Genomic DNA, 21,447 nt, shown 5'->3' on the forward strand with positions numbered 1-21,447 from the left:
TTAAAGATGGGGGATATTTTTGGTAATAGTAATTGATGAGCCCCTGACTAGGTAAAGGAATGACAATAAAAGGTGCACTGAAGGAGGGATTACATCTGAGCTCTTGGTTTTATTGGCCCTGTACTCTAATTACCCACCTAACCAAACACAGGCCCAGACACTAGAGACCGGAGGTACAAAGATGTGAACTAAGAATGTGTTCCCAGCAACAAGGAACTTACCCAGCAAGCTCTGAGATTCTCTGATTCTGGTCATTCTCTGGAGTTTCTCTATTTCTAGCATAGGTTCAATTAGAAGCTTCTTCATTCTCTTATTGATTTGCTCCCTCATTTCTTACTATGCTAGGTTCATAGTACTTCTACAATGAACCTTCTACTAGGAAGAATACCTTCACAGAAATATCCAATTTATTCTAGGTTGTTCCAAAAGGCAGAGGAGAGGTCCAGATTGTCAGGATACAGTGAGGTGATGAAAGGAAGAACTTTCTTATAGTTATAACTGGGCCACTACATTACATAACTCCAGATCGTGTCATCAACATTGGTTATGGGTTGCAGCATCCCACCCAGAAATAATGTCTCCCAAGTTTCTATGTGTCTTGTCACCAGAAATGGCCCAGGAAAAGCCAGGAGACCAGGCCTTATTATTCATCCCACTCAGCTATGATGATTAGATGGAATGTTGGCTCTCTTAAATCCAGAGAGGTTTGGATGCTAAACCATTTAAGACATAACTCTTCCCCTTCTGAGAACTTACAATCTCTTTAGGAAGAAGAATCAGTTAAGACACAGTCATATTATGATCCAGTGTCATTACAGTCATGTAGGGAGTAAATGTCACTTCACTAACCTGTCCAAGCCAGGAAAGAGGGAGTTTACCAAAGATACTGCAGCTCATTTGCAGAGAGAGACTCATTAACAAAATCCTCTCCAAAAAGAGAGAATTCATTTTTCCACACTTAATTTATGCCTTTTAACACAAATATTAATAAGACTTGAGCAAGTACCAGCTGGTCCACACAATCTCCTCTCAGAATCCAAAGTGACAAAGATGAGAAGGCAGACAAGATGGCCATTGTCCATTTTGGGCTGCTTTAGCTCAGAGTGGCAGATTTAGGAGCAAAGTCCAATATTCAAGAGCTAAGTTAGTTCTAACACAGTAGAGCCCTTTAACGATCTCAGTAAATTGTGGATTCTTCTGCGCAGAAAAAGGTGTGTGTGTGTGTGTGTGTGTGTGTGTGTGTGTGTGTGTTTCTACACAAGTAAAAATCTCATATGTATATTGTACATACAAGCTGTATTACACAGACTCCTGTAGATTGAACTTGCAACCACAAGGATTTAACAAGAAGAACTCATGTGTAGAGTATCCTTCACTGTTTGGAAATTATATTTTCCTGCTGCTTTTGGGAAATATTTTGCATCTGCAACTTGTCTGGAAGCTCCCCAAGAATAGGAAATTTATCTTGCTTCCTAGCACATTGGTATCTTGTGCAATGCCAAATGTGGGGTAAGTATTTAATAACTTCAAGTCAAATGAATAAATATTGAAATACTGATTCCCAAGTCAGATGCAGAGCTAGTACAAAGAAGAATCATGTTTTGATATGCTTTTCTCCTCTCATAGGACATACACACTGTATGAGCCAGACCTTTCAGCAACTAGAATGGCAGAAATTTCTTCACTCAAAAACAACACATAAAGTCTGGCTTCAAAAGGACTTTTCAACCCAGGGAGGGATCGTCTCAAACATGCAGACAGACATCACATAACATCCAGATAGTATGACTTTTAAGGCTACAAATGCCAGGAATGCTAAGAAGTCAGGGGGAGCCACCTTGAGAAGGCCTTGAAGAGAGGCCTCACACTGAGGTCCCTTGCAGTGCCTGTGACGTGGACTGCACATGAGAAATATGTCTGCCTCCTTGTTCTTCGACAACCATTCCCTCAGTCAAAACTAATTAAGACAGAGGAATGTGTTCTGAGGGAGTCTGAGTGTTACAACCTGTCCCTTTATGAGCCTTCCTGGAAGCACAGGAGTGCTCCAGCTCCACTGCTGGGATACACAGGTTGGGACAAGACTTGGACATGAACCTGGAGGCTCTTCCACGCCATACCTCATGTCCAGGAAAGTGGAAAATGCCACTGAGGTAGTTGCGAGCAGTTCAGAGGACACAGGGTGGGGTTGTTGCTATGTGGCAAACCTCTTATGAGGAAAGACAAATACAGAGCCAGGGTAAGAGAAAACATGCCTAGTACCCAGTTTAACCAAACAAAACCAGGTTTCTTGTGGAAAAGAAAAATGAAAAGTATCCAAATTCTAGGATGCCCAGATCTGCCCTTTTGGAGATGTCCTGAGTAGGCCTCAACCACCCAGGCAGAGGAGCCAACTGAATTGACAACATTTCTGCCAATGCTAGACTCTCCATCAACCCCTTGCTAAGCATATTCGTGATTATTTGACTTCTCCAAGACTGAAAGACCAGGTTTTTGTTGCTCATCATAAGTGTAAGGCCTTGGGCAAAGAAATAATTTTAGCAATATGGTTTATTCCCCATTTGTGGATTCAATCATCATTTATTGAACATTGGCTTTGAACAAAAATGAATAAAATTCAATTCTCTCCTTTTATGCATGTGCAGTCTGGAAGAGGCATCTGGATATAGAGCCAAGCAAGTGCAATGCCAGAACACGATGATACACTCGGAAGTCATTCTGGAAGACACAGAGGAAAAGGTGAGGATTGCAATTACAAAAATCAAGAAGTCTTCATGAAAGCAGAGGTATCAAACAAAAGTGCAAACACAAAAATGGCAGAAGATAATAGATAGCCCATGTTCCACCAATCTCCAAAGGCTCTAAGAATGATTATGTATGTGATTATCTAGCTATAGCACTTGGAAAAAAATGTGTACATTTAAGACCCTTGTCTTGGATAATCATCAAATGTGAAAGCAACACACTAGCTAATATCATTGTCTCACACATCTCAATAGTCCTGTGCTGGCTACACAACGAACCAAATGAGACCTGACAAACACTTGTTCTCTAGAAAGGAAGATATGAAGGGGAGAATAAGGTGGTGAAGTTTCTCAGATAGAAAGCTTCTGCAGTTTTGAATCAAATCAAAGCTTTTCATGTCATCAAGGCATGGTAAGTATTTCATAGTGACTGACTTGAGTTTGACTCCTGCTTCTGCTACGTGGGTGATCTGGGGCAGACTACTTAAATTCTCTGGATCTGAATTTGCTCGGGTGGGAAATGGTAGCAATTGTACAACACAGGGCTACTGCAAAGAGTAAGAACAATGATGCTGATGGAACCCATAGACCCTGTCAGGTTCTCGGTACAGGTCAGCTCCCCTCCTAATGTGTTCCAGGACCAGGCCTGTTGACAGTCCTAATTCAAACTACTCTTCTCTACCTCTAATCTCCAGTGATGCTCTACTTCCTGTCTCAAATTCCATCTGTCTGGAGTACAACTAAACTTTATGGGCTTGTGTAAGTTTCACACGCACCACAGATTTTCAGTTAAGTAAGATACAAATGGTCATGTGAAGGTTAGAAACACTGGAGCCACCAGCTTACAACCCCTTTCTTGTTTAGCCTGCCAGTTTCCCACTAGGGTCTCTCTCAGTTCTTCTCTCCTAAAAAGGCTCACTCTACTCAATATTATACATTTCTTTTTATAACTTCTATTCAGAGAGACGGTGGTAGCCAAAGCTCCTGATTTTTGTAGGCCTAGATCCAGGTATGGGAAAGACCAGAATGTTTATGGTAACTGAGAAAGTTTCTTCTCAGAGAGCAGATCTGAGATCAGAAATGGCTGCATTTACCCACATCACCTGTCATAAGCTTGTTATTACAGACACTGCTGCCAAGGGACAGGGACCTGCTAATGATGACCTTATAAGAGATAACCTTGATCCTTTACGTGTGCACCATGAACTTTCTATCAAGCATGAAGAATCCCTCATGTTTTTTCATATAAAGCAGATTCATTGGAGTTCATGTGGATCTAATGGATAAGTGGTGAGTAGACATAGTTGGAGTGTTTTCCAGACTATGCTGACTCCTACCATGCTTTGGTATTTACCATTTAAAGCTGACCATCAGATCACATGAAAGCCATCAATAAGGCTCATACATTTCCAGAATGAAGAAATGGCTGAGAGAACTTGGCTAGAGGGGAAGGTGAGGTCATGTATAAGGTGGAGCCAGGCTTCTGGAAGAGGTAAGCAGTCTGGAAAGTATTACATTTAGAATGGAAGCAATGGTAAGTGGCTAAGGTCAAAACAAGACAAAATATCAATATCATGTTGAGTAGACACAGCAAGTAAACAGAGGGCCTGAGAAAGCAGTGGAAAGAAGGTAGGTAGACAGACAGAAGGAAGAAGCTACTCAGATTCTCAAGAGAACTTGCCGTGGCTATTAGAGGAGAGGACAGTGAGATATAAGATGCATAGTCAGAGAGGAGAGGAATAAGACCAACCTTAGTTAGCACTTGTTTACAAAACTCTCCAATCAGTCCTGAATCCTACTGTCCTGTTTCTGTCTGTTACTTAGCTCTGATCATGGCATGTTAAACTCCAGGCACCCATCACAAGGGTGCAAGAGGCAGAGCCATGCATCAGACAGAGTGTCCTGCACATTTTGGATATTAATCCTGACAGAAAAGTCTTTAGCGTGGTATGGATTAGTCAATGTAAATTCATTAACTACTTGTCATGACTGTAATATAATCTGCCCTGACCGTAAAGACTCGACAGCACAGTGTTAATCAAATCTACAGAGAAAACAACACATTTCTGTTTAGATTCAACAGACTTGCCAGATTAGAGGCTGGGGCTTTAAGGGGGAAAAAATAAGTGTTCCTTTGAGCATCCCTGGGAGGGGCCATCCTGTCTGCAGAAGAGCGTCACATCTCCAGCAGTGACAATTTGAAAGTATCTTCCATTTCCGGCAAGACACACACCCTCCACATAATGGAAGTCCGTCAATCTCCAGTCTCCATCAGCAAGAAGTTCACAGATAATAAAGCAGAATGTATTCTGCAGGATTGAACACTTTCTCCCAGGATGAGTCATTACCAGGCTTTAATCATGCTCATTAGCCAGCCATTAGACTCCTGTCCAGCTTTCCACCGCCAGAGACAAGACCAGAGAATGACTGTAGTGAGGGGCTGCACCCGACCTCGTTTAAGACTCAGCCATCTGTTCCAAGTTGTCACCCCTTGTATGGAGTACTTTGGTTTATGGCTATAGCAGTCTTAGACCCTGAGCATTGAATCTACCTATTTTTATTTAGGTTTATCCATGCCTGAGCCCTCCAGAACCTGAAACAGGAAGCACTCAGCAGTCACTAAAACCAGAGGTAAGCCTGACCAACTTAGGGGTCACGAGGTCCCCATTGCCTTGGTAAGGTGCATTCTAATTTCCATACCTTGGTGCATTAAGGGGCCAGTAAAAATGTGACTTTGAAGCAAAGAGTAAAATGGGAATGACTCTGAGTCACTCCCATTTCTTTCTTTTCCGTTCTCAAAGCAGCTACTGCTAAGTAAAGCTACACAGGCCTTACAAATGCAGAAAGGCTGGATGTTTCCTATTCCTTACATCTTGCTGTTGGTTACCATTTTCTAGCTCTTCCAAAGCTGTACTTTGGCTGTCTCCAATGGGGCTGTTCTGTGATCTTTAATTTTATACAAATCTATATTATTTGGGTATAGTACCTGACTGAGGGCTTCATATACAGTTTTATGAGGGTTTGCTGGATAATGGAATGCTACACATGTGGTTTCTTGGGTAAGAATGAAATAAGAAGCAAAGTGATTTCATTTATTTCCAACTTTTAAGGTGTGTGTGTGTTTGTGTGTATCACACATGTGCTTATGTCTAATACCTCAAAACATTTTGCCTCTAAGAAACTTTACCTTAGCCTCTTCATTTATAATGTGCCCATATAGAATTTTGTGTGTCCTGCAGAATAGTTAAATAAATAAATAAATAAAAAAGCTTTCTTTCTTTGTTGTAGTAGATATAAAGTCTCTCATCCCTCTTTTTTCTCCTCCCTAGACCCAGGTTCTAGTTCATTCCCTTTCAATGGTAAATTTTTCTACTGTTCTTTCTACTTAAAGAGTCCCATGGAATGCCCCATGCAGCAGGATGGGGCAGTTGGTTAAGCTGTTGACCTCTAATTTGATGCCTCCCCTTCCAGAGTGAGAAGTCCAACAGGAAGAGAGCATCACAAATTCCACAGTGCCATCAGCAGGAGTGGTCCAGGGGAAGGTTTGTGTAGTGTGCTATTGGAAAGTAAAGAGAGAGCTAAATAATGAGCAAGGAAAATCAACAACCATAGTGCACAGTAGCCACAAGAATCAGCATCCTACATTCATCCCAAGAAAATTTAGGATATAGCCATTGCTATGGTCTTAGTTGTGGCCCCCAAATTTATACATTGAAGTCCTGATACTCCCACGTGACTGTATTTTTAGAGATGGAGCTTTTAGGAAATAATTAAGGTTAATGGGGTTATTAGGGTGGGGACACAATCTGATAGAATTGATGGCCCTATAAGAGGAGGAAGAAAGGTGATTCTCCCCTACCCTCGACTCCTTCCCAAGCATACCTAGGCCATTGAGAACACAATGAGAAGGTGCTGTCTTCAAGCCAAGAAGGAAGCCTTCACCAGCACCAGACCAAACTGGCAAATCCACTTCTGCTGTTTAAGCTAAGCCCATGATATATATATATATATCTCAGCATGAACTGACTAATTTAGCTCTACTACAGTTCCAAAAGTGCACCATATTAAGGCAACACCCAGTCATTGGAACTAAACATGTGGTGTCAGGACAGAAGCAACTAGAATCAAAGCCCACACACATAGCCAGCATGTTCTCTGACCATATCATCTGAGCAGTCACCTCCTGACCTAGGATAGGAGAGGGCTTGAGAGCTCAAAGAGATCATAGGCAAGTGACTCACTTGAAAGTACCTGTGCCTAAGGAGGTTATTCTGTAGAGACAAATAGCACACAGGTCAGGATGGCCCTGGCTGGTCAGGACACACTAACTGACTTACAGTGAATTCAAAGGGAAGAGCCAGGAGGTTTACCAGTCCCTGTAAATGTGGGCTGCCTGGCTCTGGTTTGACACTTCCCCAGAGAATCATGTCAGTGTTAAGATTAGAAATTAGATTGCAAACAGCACTGGATTGTGAGAGAAAAGCAATAACATGTTATAAATCACCATTTAACTTCTATCCTTCAAGGAAATGTCAATTATGAAGGACATTAAATGTGATTTACTTGAAGAATGCTGTTGGCTAACTGTGAGTCCCATGTGATTTAAGTATTTCTCACCGAGGCCATCCCTGCTAATAGAGGACTCAGATAGAAGAAAGATGATGATGGGACCTTCTACTAGAACCACCCTGCCCCACCCATCTATCAGCCAATATGCTCTTTCTGCCCATTCCTACCCTCCTACCTCTTACCCCCACTGATGATTGCTGGATGTCTGCAAGAAGACCAGAGGAGGAGGCATGGTCTGTATGGAGCTATAATGTTTCCATTAGCACTTACCAACCCTGAGTTATCACCAAGGCATGAACGTGGACTGAATCCTTTGCATTTCTCACAATCCTTCAGTCCTGCCAGCTGTGGTTCCTTTGGCCTCTATATTTGATCTTAATGTTTAGTACAGGGCCAGGAAAGCACAGGAAAGGCACCAATGAGGAGATTCTACTCTGTGCTAGAGAATTTATACCATCCTCAACATTTCATTTTCTCATAAATCCTATGATGTTTTATTAAGCACAATCTAGAAACTAGAAGACTGAGGCTTTCGGATGTTACACCTGCTGTGACATGTTTGATAAATGGTTAATATGGAATTTGAACTGAGCCCTCTGTGGCTCCAAAACAAATTTTATTCATTTTTAGAACAAGCTGCATTCCAAAAACAATATGCCAGGATGTAAATATTGCAAGACAGGTTGTACTGATACCCCATACAGCTGTGATTGCTGAATTCAGCGGGGTCACTTATTATTGGCACAGAAGTGCCCCAGTCCTATTCTTAACCTTGGTTAAAAAATATTATTATCATTAAAATATGTTCTTACCAAGAGCAAAGTTCTTCCATATCTACTCTCTTTCTAATGATTAAGGACTTGTAGAATTTTTTAAGTGGCAAAATGTTTTGCTTTGCATGAAAGATGGTGCCATCTTTAATTTCCTTGAGAGCATTGAGTTCTCCATGAGAACAAAGGACAAATAATTCTTTAAACAAGAGAAGGAAGAGTCAAACTCTTCATCCCTACTTTTACTCTCTCTTTGACTCAGATTCCAGTATGATTAAGGGAGAGAAGCAAGAGCTGGGTAAGGAGTTTTCAAACCACTGGGCATGGTGGGCAAAGTATAAGACAGGATGTTCTAGCAGCTCCACATGACACCTCTAAAAGGTAGGGTTTGGAGAACTCTCAAGTCAGACTGTGATGGATTGAAATCTCACCTTTTTACTCACTGAGAGCATAGCCTTGACAGCTTCATCCACTGTTGTAGATCTCAGTTTTCTTTTCTCTTAAATGGGGACAGTAAAGGTAGTGTTCTTATGAGGATTAATTAATGAATGAATATAATTCATTCTGCACAAAACCAGAACACAGTTAGCTCTTGATCATTGTTGGTTCTCTTTATGATTATTACTGCAGTTTCTCATGAAAATCATTTAATCATTTACTTCATTGTTTCTTTGGTGGCAGGGAAGAATATGATATGACATATATGATATGAAGTCTCTACAGTTGGAATTCCCCCTTGTGTCCTCATCCCCACACCAGCCCCTGCTGCTCAGGGCCCCTCCTCATCTCAGCAATGTGGCTTCCATTAAAGAAAAATCCTTGCTGCTGGAACAGACCTGGCTTCCTTTGGGGGTGACTGCTTTCCTGTAAGCTTGCCATCTACCCTTCACTTGCTTCTCGTGGATAGACAGGATCAGGTGGTGGCTAAGAGCTTGGGCTTCAGAATTAAGCTGACCTAGATTCAAATTCCATGTTGCAACTCTGAGAACACAAGCAAGTTATGACACTTCATGTGGCTTTGATTTCTTCATCTGTAAAAGGTGACAATCATAACTATGTGTTCATGGGGACTGACAGATGAAGTATTAGATTAGATTGGATTAACTAATGCATGAGGAGCATCTGGCTGATAGTAAGTGCTGAAAATTCAGCTATAGTTTTCAAGTGTATCTATGTCGTAGATGGAGATGGTAGCTGGCAGGATTCAGTGCTAAGATGCTGTATTTTAAGACTTCTCTTCCTATTTCCTGATACCTCATCTTTCATATTTTCTATCATGTATTCTCAGATCATCTTGAGCTCAGAGATGGAAACTCAGTACTATTTTTCATTAAATATGCTTTTATTGAGCACCTGTGGTGTCTGTCAAGCTGACAGAAAGTGGATACCCTGCCTTCAGTCCTGTGTCCATTGCAAAGCTGCCTTTGCTGAATTGAGGGTCATCCACTGACTCTGTGGCCTGAGGATTTTAGGGGTGAGATGTGATATTTGTCAATTGTATGTATGTAAGTGCAGCCTTCAGGGAGGGACTGCATATACAGGCCTGACCCCAACTGACCTCTTAGGGGAATCTCAGTCCAAACAGGGAAGTAGTTGTACTTCTTCAGATATAAAGACCCTGTGCTTTTATCAGGGGTGAAGGAGAGGGATTTTTCTGTGGCAAAAAGAGGAAAGCTTTCCAGCTGCTCATGCTGTGTTGCCATGGCAACATCCCTGCCCTCACCATTGGTCATGCCCTAACCCCTTAAAAGTCATGCCCATTTTCTGGTTAGGCCCTGGGCTGGGGCCTCTGCCTGCTGAGAAGCCAGGTGACCATGTGCCCTAATCAAAATAGTGAAGAAGCATCAACTGGAAGATAACCCCACAGGAAACAAACCCACTTCAAATAATGGTGGCTTTTGCTCTGTCTGTAATTGTGCATTTTCACTAGAGCTCTCCAAAAACAAGAATCACCTCTGCCTCTTTGCATTTGTATCCACAGAGAATATTTTACCATTGCCTAGATGTGATCTTCCAAAAATAAAGATCTTACTATATGCAAGGTACTGCATAATCTCCTACGCCTCCATTTCTTCACCTGTGAAATGGACATCAATAGAAATAAATGTTTTGAGTGAAGTAAATTGTCCAAAGTCACATAGCTAACAAGTGATGAAGACAAGGTTTGATTCAGACAGTCTGGATCTTAAGTCTAGGATCTCAGTTTAGGTTGTAGAGCCATCTTCATGATGCTTGACACCTACTGTCCCATTGGTGCTCAAGTCTTCCAACTACTATACAGTGCGATCAGATAAAGTCACATTAAAGCGATTATTTTTGGTAGCCTGATGGGAAGAAAATGCATACCAAATTGCAAGTTTAGGGGAAGGAGTTAATACTAAACTATGCCATGTGCTTGTCCTGTTGAAAATTCTGCATTTAAAGCACTCCAGGCTCTTTTCTCCATCCCCCACCACCCCCCATGAGTCCCCTGCACAGCAGATACAAGGTATAAGCCAGACTGTGAGTTCTCTGCAGACAGAGCTAAGTATGTCCCATTCATCGGGTATCCTCATTGCCTAAGCACAGAGCCTGACAATGGCAAGTGCTAAAATCCAAGTTCCTGAGCAAATGAAATAAGAAATTACTATGTGATGAGTGTAACTGTTCAAGATTCTGGAAGAAACAGTCAATAGACATAGTTTTCTTTTTTGGAGAGTCAAGTTTTAAATTAAATCCCAGAACTCAGACTCCAGAACAGATGACAAGAACAATTATATTTAAAATTCATTTTGTGTGATGTGGCTTTTCTTTGGAAAATTTCAGAACTTGATTTTGAGGATACCAGTGAGGAAGAAGATTTTTTTTTCTAACAAAACAGTACAGACCACTTCAATTATCCCTGGGAAAGGATATTTGCTTGTCTCTTTTCCCATCTTTCTGAACTCTGACTGCCTTGTGAAGAACTATGGGAAACAATGGGTTGCACCTGCTTCTTTCTTCTTCTCTAAGACAGTTTGTCATCTACTGACAACAGAGATACTGTCCTCTTCCCTGCAAGATTAATACCTGGCCAGCCTCTCCAAAGTTTGAGCCCCTGATGATTTTAACTTCTTGTCTTCCCACCCATGGGGCTGACCATACACAGCACTTGTGCAATCAGTCACACACAATGCACATATATACAGATGCTCACATGTACACATATGCACACACACCAATCTGCACTAGGTTTATGTCAGCCTAGCCTAACATGCTTAGCTAAGGGATGAGGGTTTTCATTTATTTGCCTCTTAAAGGACCTTTGAGTGGTTTTCTTGCTCTCTGCAGATAGCAACAGCTGAGATCAAAGAACCTTTCTCTTCTTTGAGGAATCTAGTGAAATATAGACATCAGAGCCAGCTGTCTTAGCTGAAGGGGCATCATGACACAAAAAGATTGTTGCTCCATCTCCTTACTGAAACATGGGCTGTATCTCTGGTGTGATAATGAGCACATAGTTTCCACAAGGACAGGCAACATTTATGGGCCCTAAATCCCTACAAGTGTGTCTGGTATACATTATGTGTTCAATAATATATTTTGAAAGAATGAATAACTCTGCCTGGAAAGGAACCATCTTTCCTTACATACACTGCCTGTAATATCTTTCCTTCTCTTATCCCTTCCCAAGGAGAAAGTCTCGTTTGTATTTCAAAGACTGGCCCAGCAGTATCACCTCCTCTTTGGTGCTTTGCTGTAGTCTCCACTGCAGGCACGGGTAATCACTCCCTATCCACAGCCCTCATAGCACCGATGAGTTCTACTCTTCTTAGAGGAATGCACACATTGAATTACATTTATTTGGTTGCAAATTAATCTGTTTCATGAGTTAAGAAGGTTTTGCTAAGGCAGATCACCATGTATTCATTTCTGGGTCCCTCACATTTACTAAAATGGTTAGAAAGAAGATTCTAGCAGTTGCTATAACTGTTGTGAAAATTTAACACAGGCTAAAATGTTGCTTCTGGAGCTGGCCTGCTGTGGTTTGAATCCGAGCTCTGATACTTGCTTGGTCCATCTATGTAACTTCTGTATCTTCCTTTTCCTTTTCTCTAAAATGAAACTATCAATAGTCTCTACCCCATAGCAGCTGTGGAGGAGGGGTTAATGGATTAATTCATATAAAACAAGTAGAACTCTGCTTAATACAAATTAAGCACTCACTACATATGCATTTTTATGTTTTTATTTATAATGAATAGACATTTGTTTTCTTTTTAATTTCTCTGTATTATTTTCTTTTTTAATTTAATTTTATTTTTATTATCATGTTATTGTTGTACTGGGGGTACATTGTGACATTTCCAAAAGTGCTTACAATATATCTTAGTTAAATCACCCCCTCCATCATTCTCTTTTATATCCCCTCACCCCTTTCCTTTTAAAAAATTTTTATTTTATCGTTTTTACCTTTACTTACATGTATATACATTATTTGTGCCACCTCTCCTTTCCCCTCCTCCTCCTGGCAGAACCTGTCCCACCCTCTTCTTCTCTGAAATAAAAACATAGAGTTTTTGTTAGTTTGAGATGAAGATAGCTATACAGGCAGATTCCTTGTGGGGCATCTTGACTATTTCCATAGTTGGCTATTATGAATAGTGCTGCAGTAAACATGGGTGGGCAGGTGCCTTTGGAGTAACCTTACTCACATTCCTTCAGGTATATCCCTAGGAGTGGGATTGCTGGATCATATGGCAGATCTATTTTTGGTTTCTTTAGAAGCCTCCATGTTGTTTTCCAGAATGGTCATGCTAGCTTACATTTCTACCAGCAGTTTGTGAGGGTTCCTTTTTCTATGCATCCTTGCCAACATTTGTTGTTGTTAGTATTGTTGATGGTAGCAGTTCTAACAGGAGTGATGAGGAATCTTAGTGTGGTTTTGATTTGAATTTCCTTTATGGCCAGGGATGGTGAGCATTTTTCATGTGTTTTTTGAATTAACATTCAGTTGCCCACTTCATTTTGGGGGAGTTTAGTTTTTTGAGTTCCCTATACATTTTTGTTATCAGTCCTTTGCTGATGTATAGGTAGCAAAGATTGTCTCACATTCTATGGGTGGTCTCTTCAATTTAGAGACCATTTCTTTTGTTGTGCAGAAGCTTTTTAATTTCACATAGTCCCATTTATCCATCCTTTCTCTTAGTTCCTGAGCTGCTTGAGTTCTACTGAAGAAGTCCTTGCCTATATCTATTGCTTCCAGGGAAGTCCCTACTCTTTCCTACATTAACTTTAAGGTTTAAGGTCCTTAATCCACTTTGAGTTGATACTAGTATGGGATGACAGGTATGGATCTAGTTTCAGTTTTCTGAAGACAGATAACCACTTTTTCCACCATTTATTGAAGAGGCTGTCTTTTCTCCATCTTATATTTTGGGCACTTTTGTCAAAAATTAGGTGGGCATATCCATGTGGATTCATATCCAGGTCTATTCTGTTCCACTGGTCTTCATATCTGGTTTTTGTGCCAGTACCATGCTGTTTTTATTGCTATAGCTCTGTAGAATAGTTAGAAGTCAGGTATTGTGATACCTCCAGCATTGCTCTTTTTGCTTAGTATTTCCTTGGCTATTAGCAGTCTTTTGTGTTTCCAAATAAACTTTAGGGTAGATTTTTCAATCTCTTTGATGAATATCATTGGGATTTTGAGTGGAATTATGTTGAACATGTAGATTGCTTTTGGTAGTATAGCCATTTTTACTATATTGATTGTGCCAATCTATGAGCATGGGAGATCTTTCCACCTTTTGTAGTCTATTTTGATCTCTTTCTTCAATAGTTTGTTCCTTATAGAGGTCATTTACATCCTTGTTGAGTTTATTCCTAGGTATTTGATTTTATTTTTGAGGCTATTGTAAATGGAATTGTTTTCCTATAGTCTTTTTCAATCTGCTCATTGTTGGTGTAAAACTACTTCTTTACTTATTTGTATTCCTTTTATTTCTTCTTCTTGCCTTATTGCTCTGGCAAGGAATTCCAGGACTATGTTGAATAGGAGTGAGGAGAGTGGGCACCCATGTCTCCTTCCTGACTTTAGGGGAAATGGTTTCATTTTTTCCCCATTAAATATGTGTTGGCTATAGATTTGTCATATACAACCTTTATAAAGTTGAGGTACATTCCTTCTGTTCCTAGTTTTCTGAGAGCTTTTATCATGAATGTTATCAAAGGCTTTTTCTGCATCTATTGAGATGATCGAATGGTTTTTGTCTTTGTTTCTATTAATATGCTGTATTGCATTTATTGATTTGTGTATGTTGAACCATCCCTCCAACGCTGGGATGAAACCAACTTGGTCACAGTGAGTGATCTTTCTGATATGTTGTTGGATTCAGTTTGCGTTATTTTATTGAGGAATTTTGCATCAATGTTCATTAAGGAGATTGGCCTGTAGTTCTTTTTGATGTGTCCTTGTCTGCTTTTAAGATGAGTTTAATACTGGCTTCATAAAATGAGTTTGGCAGTGTTCCTTCCCTTTCTATTTCATGGAAAAGTTTAAGGAGTGTTTGTATTAGTTCTTTAAAGGTCTGGTGGAATTCAGCATAGTATATATCAGGTCCTGGACTTTACTTTTTTTGGAGACTTTTTATTGCTGTTTCAATTTCATTGTATTTTATAGATCTGTTTAAGTGATTAATATCCTCTTGTTTCAATTTTGGATAGTCATAAGTATCCAAGAAGAAATTTGTCCATTTCTTCAAGACTTTCCAATTTATTTTAATATAGGTTCTCAAAGTAGTCCATGATAGCCTCTGGACTTCCTTAGTGTTTGCTGTTATCTCCCAATTTTGTTTCTGATTTTACTAGTTTGGGTCCTTTCCCTCCTCATTTCAGTCAGATTTGCCAGGAGCTTGTCAATCTTGTTTATTTTTTCAAATAACCTGCTTTTTGTTTCATTGATTCTTTATATATATTATGCTCTATTTCATTGATTTGGGCCCTTATTTTTATTATTTCTCTCCTTCTGCTTGTTTTGGGTTTTGCTTGTTTTTGTTTTTCTAGAAGTTTGTGATGTAGCATTAGGTCATTTATTTGAGATCTTTCTGCCCTTTTAATATATGCACTCATGGCTATAAACTTTCCATTTAGGACCGCCTTTGCTGTATTGCATAGGTTCTGATAGATTGTATTTTCATTTTCATTGAATTCCAGGAATTTTTTGATTTCCTCTCTAATTTCTTCTATGACCCACTGATTATTGAGCAATGTGTAGTTCAACCTCTGATTGCATATTTTCTGCTGCTGCTTTTGTTGTTGACTTCTAGTTTTAATGCATTGTGATCAGATAGAATGCAGGGGATTATTTCTATTTTCTTATATTTCTCTTATTTTAATTTTAATTTTATTCATATGTGTATACAATGTTTGGGTCCTTTCTTCCCCCTTCCCCCTCAGTCCCCCCCGCTCCCTCCCTTACTCCCCTTACCCTTCGCTACCAGGCAGAAATTATTCTGCCCTTATCTCTAGTTTTGTTGAAGAGAGAGTACAAGCAATAATAGGAAGGACTAAGGGTTTTTGCTAGTTGAGATAAGGATAGCTATACAGGGAGTTGACTCACATTGATTTCCTGTACATGTGTGTTACCTTCTAAGTTAATTCTTCTTGAACTAACCTTTTCTCTAGTTCCTGGTCCCCTTCTCCTATTGCCTCAGTTACTTTAAAGTATCTGCTATAGTTTCTCTGCATTGAGGGCAACAAATGCTATCTAGTTTTTTGGGTGTCTTACTTATCCTTATACCTTCCTTGTGTGTTCTCACTTTATCACGTGATCAAAGTCCAGTCCCCTTGTTGTGTTTGCCCTTGATCTAATGTCCGCATATGAAGGAGAACATATGATTTTTGGTCTTTGGGCCAGGCTAACCTCTCTCAGAATGATGTTCTCCAGTTCCATCCATTTACCTGCGAATGATAACATTTCATTCTTCTTCGTGGTTGCATAAAATTCCATTGTGTATAAATACCACATTTTCTTAATCCATTCATCAGTAGTGGGCATCTTGGCTGTTTCCATAACTTGGCTATTGTGAATAGTGCTGCAATAAACATGGGTGTGCAGGTGCCTCTGGAGTAACCTGTGTCATATTCTTTTGGGTATATCCCCAAGAGTGGTGTTGCTGGATCATATGGTAGATCAATGTTTATATTTTTAAGGAGCCTCCAAGTATTTTTTCAGAGTGGTTGTACTAGTTTACATTCCCACCAGCAGTGTAAGAGGGGTCCTTTTTCCCCACATCCTCACCAACACCTGTTGTTAGTGGTGTTGCTAATGATGGCTATTCTAACAGGGGTGAGGTGGAATCTTAGAGTGGTTTTAATTTGCATTTCCTTTATTGCTAGAGATGGTGAGCATTTTTTCATGCTCCTTTTTGGCCATTTGAATTTCTTCTTTTGAGAAAGTTCTGTTTAGTTCACTTGCCCATTTCTTTATCAGTTCATTAATTTTGGAAGAATTTAGTTTTTTGAGTTCCCTATATATTCTGGTTAACAGTCCTTTGTCTGATGTGTAGCTGGCAAATATTTTCTCCCACTCTGTGGGTGTTCTCTTCAGTTTAGAGACCATTTCTTTTGTTGCACAGAAGCTTTTTAGTTTTATGAAGTCCCATTTATCTCTGCTATCTCTTAGTTGCTGAGCTGCTGGGGTTCCACTGAGAAAGTTCTTGCCTATACCTATTAATTCCAGAATATTTCCTACTCTTGCCTGTACCAGCTTTAGAGTTTGGGGTCTGATATTAAGATCCTTGATCCATTTTCAGTTAATACTGGTATAGGGTGATAAACATGGATCTAGTTTCAGTTTTTTACAGACTGCTAACCAGTTTTCCCAGCAGTTTTTGTTGAAGAGGCTGTCTTTTCTCCATCGCGTATTTTTAGCGCTTTTGTCAAAGATAAGTTGGTTACAGTTGTGTGGCTTCATATCCGGGTCCTCTATTCTGTTCCACTGGTCTTCATGTCTGTTTTTGTGCCAGTACCATGCTGTTTTTATTGTTATTGTTCTGTAATATAGTTTGAAGTCTGGTATCATGATACCTTCAGCATTGTTCTTTTGACTGAGTATTGCCTTGGCTATTCATGTCCTCTTGTGTTTCCATGTAAATTTAATGGTAGATTTTTTGATCTCTTTGATGAATGTTATTGGGATTTTGGTGGGAATTGCATTAAACATGTAGATTACTTTTGGGAGTTTAGACATTTTTACTATGTTAATTCTACCAATCCATGAGCATGGGCGCTCTCTTCACTTTCTATAGTCTTCCTCAATCTCTTTCTTCATAAGTGTATAGTTTTCCTTGTAGAGGTCATTCACATCCTTTGTTAAGTTTACACCTAGGTATTTAATTTTTTTTGAGGCTATTGTAAATGGAATTGTTTCCATATATTCTTTCTCTATTTGTTCATTATTAGTGTATAGAAATGCTAATGATTTTTCTATATTGATTTTATATCCTGCTACCTTGCTATAGCTATTGATGGTATCTACGAGCTTTTGAGTAGAGTTTTTTGGGTCTTTAAGTTATAGGATCATATCATCTGCAAATAGGGATATTTTGACTGTCTTTACCTATTTGTATTCCTTTTATTCCTTCTTGTTGCCTAATTGCTCTGGCTAAGAATTCCAGTACTATGTTGAATAGGAGTGGAGATAGTGGGTATCCTTGTCTAGTTCCTGATTTTAGAGGGAATAGTTTCAGTTTTTCACCATTAAGTATAATGCTGGCTGTAGGTTTGTCATACATAGCTTTTATGATGTTGTGGTACTTTCCTTCTATTCCTAGTTTTCTTAGAGCTTTCATCATGGTGTTGGATCTTATCAAAGGCTTTTTCTTTGTGCCCTAGGATATGATCTATTTTGGAGAAGGTTCAGTGGGCTGCTGAGAAGAATGTATATTGTGTAGAAGTTGGATGAAATGTTCTGTAGACATCAAGTAGGTCCATTTGAACTATGGTATATTTTAGATCTAGGATTTCTTTATTGATTTTTTGTTTGGATGACCTATCTATTGATGATAATGGGGTTTATATATACTTTTAGGTCCTTCAGGGTATGTTTGATGAAATTGGGTGTGTTGATATTGGGTGCATATAGGTTGATAATTGTTATTTCCTTTTGGTCTATTTACCCTTTTATTAGTATGGAATGTCCTTCTTTATCTCATTTGATCAATGTAGGTTTGAAGTCTACTTTGTCAGAGATAAGTATTGCTATTCCTGCCTGTTTTCAGGGGCCATTGGCTTGGTAAATCTTCTTCCAGCCTTTCATCCTAAGACTATGCTTATTTCTGTGGATGAGATGGGTCTCTTATAAGCAACAAATTGTTGGACTTCCTTTTTAATCCAGTTTATTCAATGGTGCCTTTTGATGGGGGATTAAGTCCATTAACATTAAGTGTTAGTACTGATAGGTATATGGTGATTCCTGTCATTTAGTTGTCTTAGTTGTTTGAAGCCTTGATTGCATGTATCTAAATCGATGTTACTCTCTACTTTCTTGCTTTTTCTTTTCTTGTAGTTTGGTACTGCCTGCCTTTTCATGGTTATGTTGGGTTTCACTTTCTGTGTGCAGAATCCCTTGAAGAATACCACAAAGTGGTAGCTTTGTGGTCACATATTGTTTTAGTTTCTGCTTATCATGGAAGACTTTTATTGCTCCATCTATTTTGAATGATAGTTTTGCTGAAGGGTTGAAGATATTTTCATTCAGTGCCCGGAAGATCTCATCCCATGCTCTTCTTGCTTTTAATGTTTCTGTTGAGAAGTCTGCTGTGATTTTGATGGGTTTACCTTTGTATGTTATTTGTTTTTCTCTCTTACAGCCTTCAATATTCTTTTTCAAGTCTCTGTATTTGTTGTTTTAATGATAATATGATGTGGGGTAGTTCTATTTTGATCTGGTCTGTTTGGTGTTCTGGAGGCCTCTTGCATCTATATGGGCATTGATTTATCTAGATTTGGGAAATTTTCTGTAATTATTTTGTTGAATATATTATGCATTCCCTCTGCTTGCACCTCTTCTTCTTCTTCAATGCCTATGATTCTCAGGTTTGGTCTTTTGATGGAGTCAGTGAGTTCTTGCATTTTCTTTTCACAAGTCTTGAGTTGTTTAACTAATAGTTCTTCAGTTTTTCCTTTAATTACCATTTCATCTTGGAGTTCTGAGATTCTGTCTTCTGCTTGTTCTATTCTTCTGGATTGACCTTCTGTTTTGTTTTGCATTTCTGTTTCATTCTTTTTTCTGAGATTTTCCATATCTTGAGTTTTTTCCTCTTTAATGGTGTTTATTTTCACCCTGAGTTCATTTATCTCTTTATTAATCATGTACTTTGCTTCACTTTGGTGTTTATACAGTGTTTCTATGGTTTCTTTTATTTCTTCTTGTGCTTTCTCAAATTCTCTATTTTTGTTGTCTTGGAATTTCTTGAGTGTCTCTTGTACATTTTGGTTGACCATATTCAGTATCATCTCTATAAAATTCTCATTGTTTACTTGCAGCATTTCATCTTTCAGATTATTCTTGTGGGCTTCTTTCTGTTCTTTGGCATAGTTTATCTTCGTTTTGTTGGAGACTTGATCTGAGTATCTGTTTTCCTCATTTCCCTCTGGTTCCTGTACTAATTTTTTGCTGTGGGGAAACCAGTTTCCCTGTTTTTTCTGTCTTCCCATCATTGCCCTTGGTGTTGTTACTGTCCCTGTACTGTGTGCAATGAAGTATTTTCTAGCTTGTAATAATAACAATGGTGATATTTAGAATGGAAGAGTGAGAGGAGAGGGAAAGCAAAGAAAAAGGGAAAAACAAATAAACAAACAAGTAAAAGAAAAACAAAACAAAAAAACCGTGTCAAAGATATAAACAGGGAGAGATAGTGTACTAATCAACAGTAAGCTAAGCAGACATTGGAGAGACAGAGAGAGGATAAAAGAAAGAATAAAATAAATAAATAAAATAAAAATTAAAAATAAATAAATAAAAATAAAAAATAATACAATAAAGTAAAATAATTTTTAAAAATCTCCAAGTTCAAATACAATAAGGTTTCAGTCTTAATAATTTTGGTGTTAGTCCCTCAGCCTCCAATCCTGGAGATGGTGTCTTAGAAGTAGTTCTGGCATTGTCTCATCAAAAGGAAAAAAAGCAAAAAAAAGAACAAAACACAACAAAGTGTCCCAAGTGCAATACAATACAGTTTCAGTAAGTTTTTCAGCATGCAGGTGTAGTTTAGTTGTTTTCTCATCAAAGGTAGGGAGAGTGAAAAAAAAGAGTCTGGAGACAGGTCTGTGAATGGTTATCTGTGGCTGTGGCTTGCCTGCCTGCTGCTGTCAGCCTGCTGTTTCTGGAGGTGTTATTTATGCAGATCTCAGGAGTGAGCTTAACACTCACCTGGCCCCACAGGCTTTGTTTACTCAGAGTTCTCCTGTGTGCAAGCTGCTGCTACAGGCTTTCCCCTTTCCAAGCACTAGGAAAGGTGACACTGCACCTGCTTTCTCAGGCCTGTGTGATTATTTACAGTTCACGTGGGAAGTGGGTCTTCCCCCCTTCTCCTGTGGAGTTTTCCTCTCACTGCTGCTTTTACAAGCTTTCCCACTCCTGATTGCTGGGCATGTGCTGATGTGTGTTTGTTTATAGCTCACATGGGAGGTGGGTCTTCCCCCCTCTCCTGTGGAGGTTTCCTCCCTCCACCACTCTCACAAGCTTTCCTGCTCCTGGTTGCAGGGCACGGTGCCCCCGCTCCTGCCGGAGCCTCTCCAGCCAGGCCTGGCTTGTTTATTCTGGGAAGGATTCCCCTCCCCCCCTCTTCGGAGCTCAGGGCACCCCACCCTCTTTGCCACGTGTCTTTATTGTTCTTATTGCTTATTACTCAGTTTCTCTTTTTTCCCCACTTGGGGGTTGGTCTGTCCAGGGGGCTATGCTGATCTGGCCCAGGGTTGTCTGTGGAAGTACCATGTACCACTTAGCTCACCTGGTCCACATCTTCCCAAGCCGTCTGGGCACGGGCGACTGGCGACCCGGGGGCCCTCCTGATTTCTCCGTTTAATGTGAAGTGGAGATGCTCTGCACCGGCTGGAGGTGTGGAGGGGTCAAAGTTTTGCCTCTTCTCAGTGGCCTTGCCTGTAAAGTGTGTCTCCAGCGTCTCTCCAAGATTTCACTGTAGGAGGCTCGCTTTCTGCTTCCTCCCTCTAGCTGCCATCTTGGAATCCTCTGAACTACACTTCAATAGAATATTTTTATGAACAGGTATTTTTGTTTCTGAATTTTGTTTCTTCTGTTTTAAAGATTTAAAGATTGAATGTCTCTGGGAGGGTCAAGAGTCAAATTTGCAAAAATTAAGGAATTCAGAACTTATACTTAATGA

General features: G+C 39.6%; 1 long non-coding RNA gene across 2 annotated transcripts in view; it reads left to right on the forward strand.

The window, feature by feature from the left end:
* The first annotated feature begins 2,453 nt into the window (after window positions 1-2,453).
* LOC141424635 (uncharacterized) overlaps window positions 2,454-21,447 on the forward strand; it is a 96,551-nt gene continuing 77,557 nt past the window's right edge. Inside the window, exons 1-3 of one of the 2 annotated variants that reach the window (XR_012449508.1) lie at window positions 2,454-2,736; window positions 3,868-4,031; window positions 5,307-5,372. This is a non-coding gene — a long non-coding RNA (uncharacterized lncRNA). The remainder of the gene's footprint in view (window positions 2,737-3,867; window positions 4,032-5,306; window positions 5,373-21,447) is intronic. The other variant, XR_012449509.1, reaches the window with a different exon arrangement.

Source organism: Castor canadensis, chromosome 7 (genome assembly GCF_047511655.1).
Source record: "Castor canadensis chromosome 7, mCasCan1.hap1v2, whole genome shotgun sequence".
Taxonomy (NCBI): Eukaryota; Metazoa; Chordata; class Mammalia; order Rodentia; family Castoridae; genus Castor; species Castor canadensis.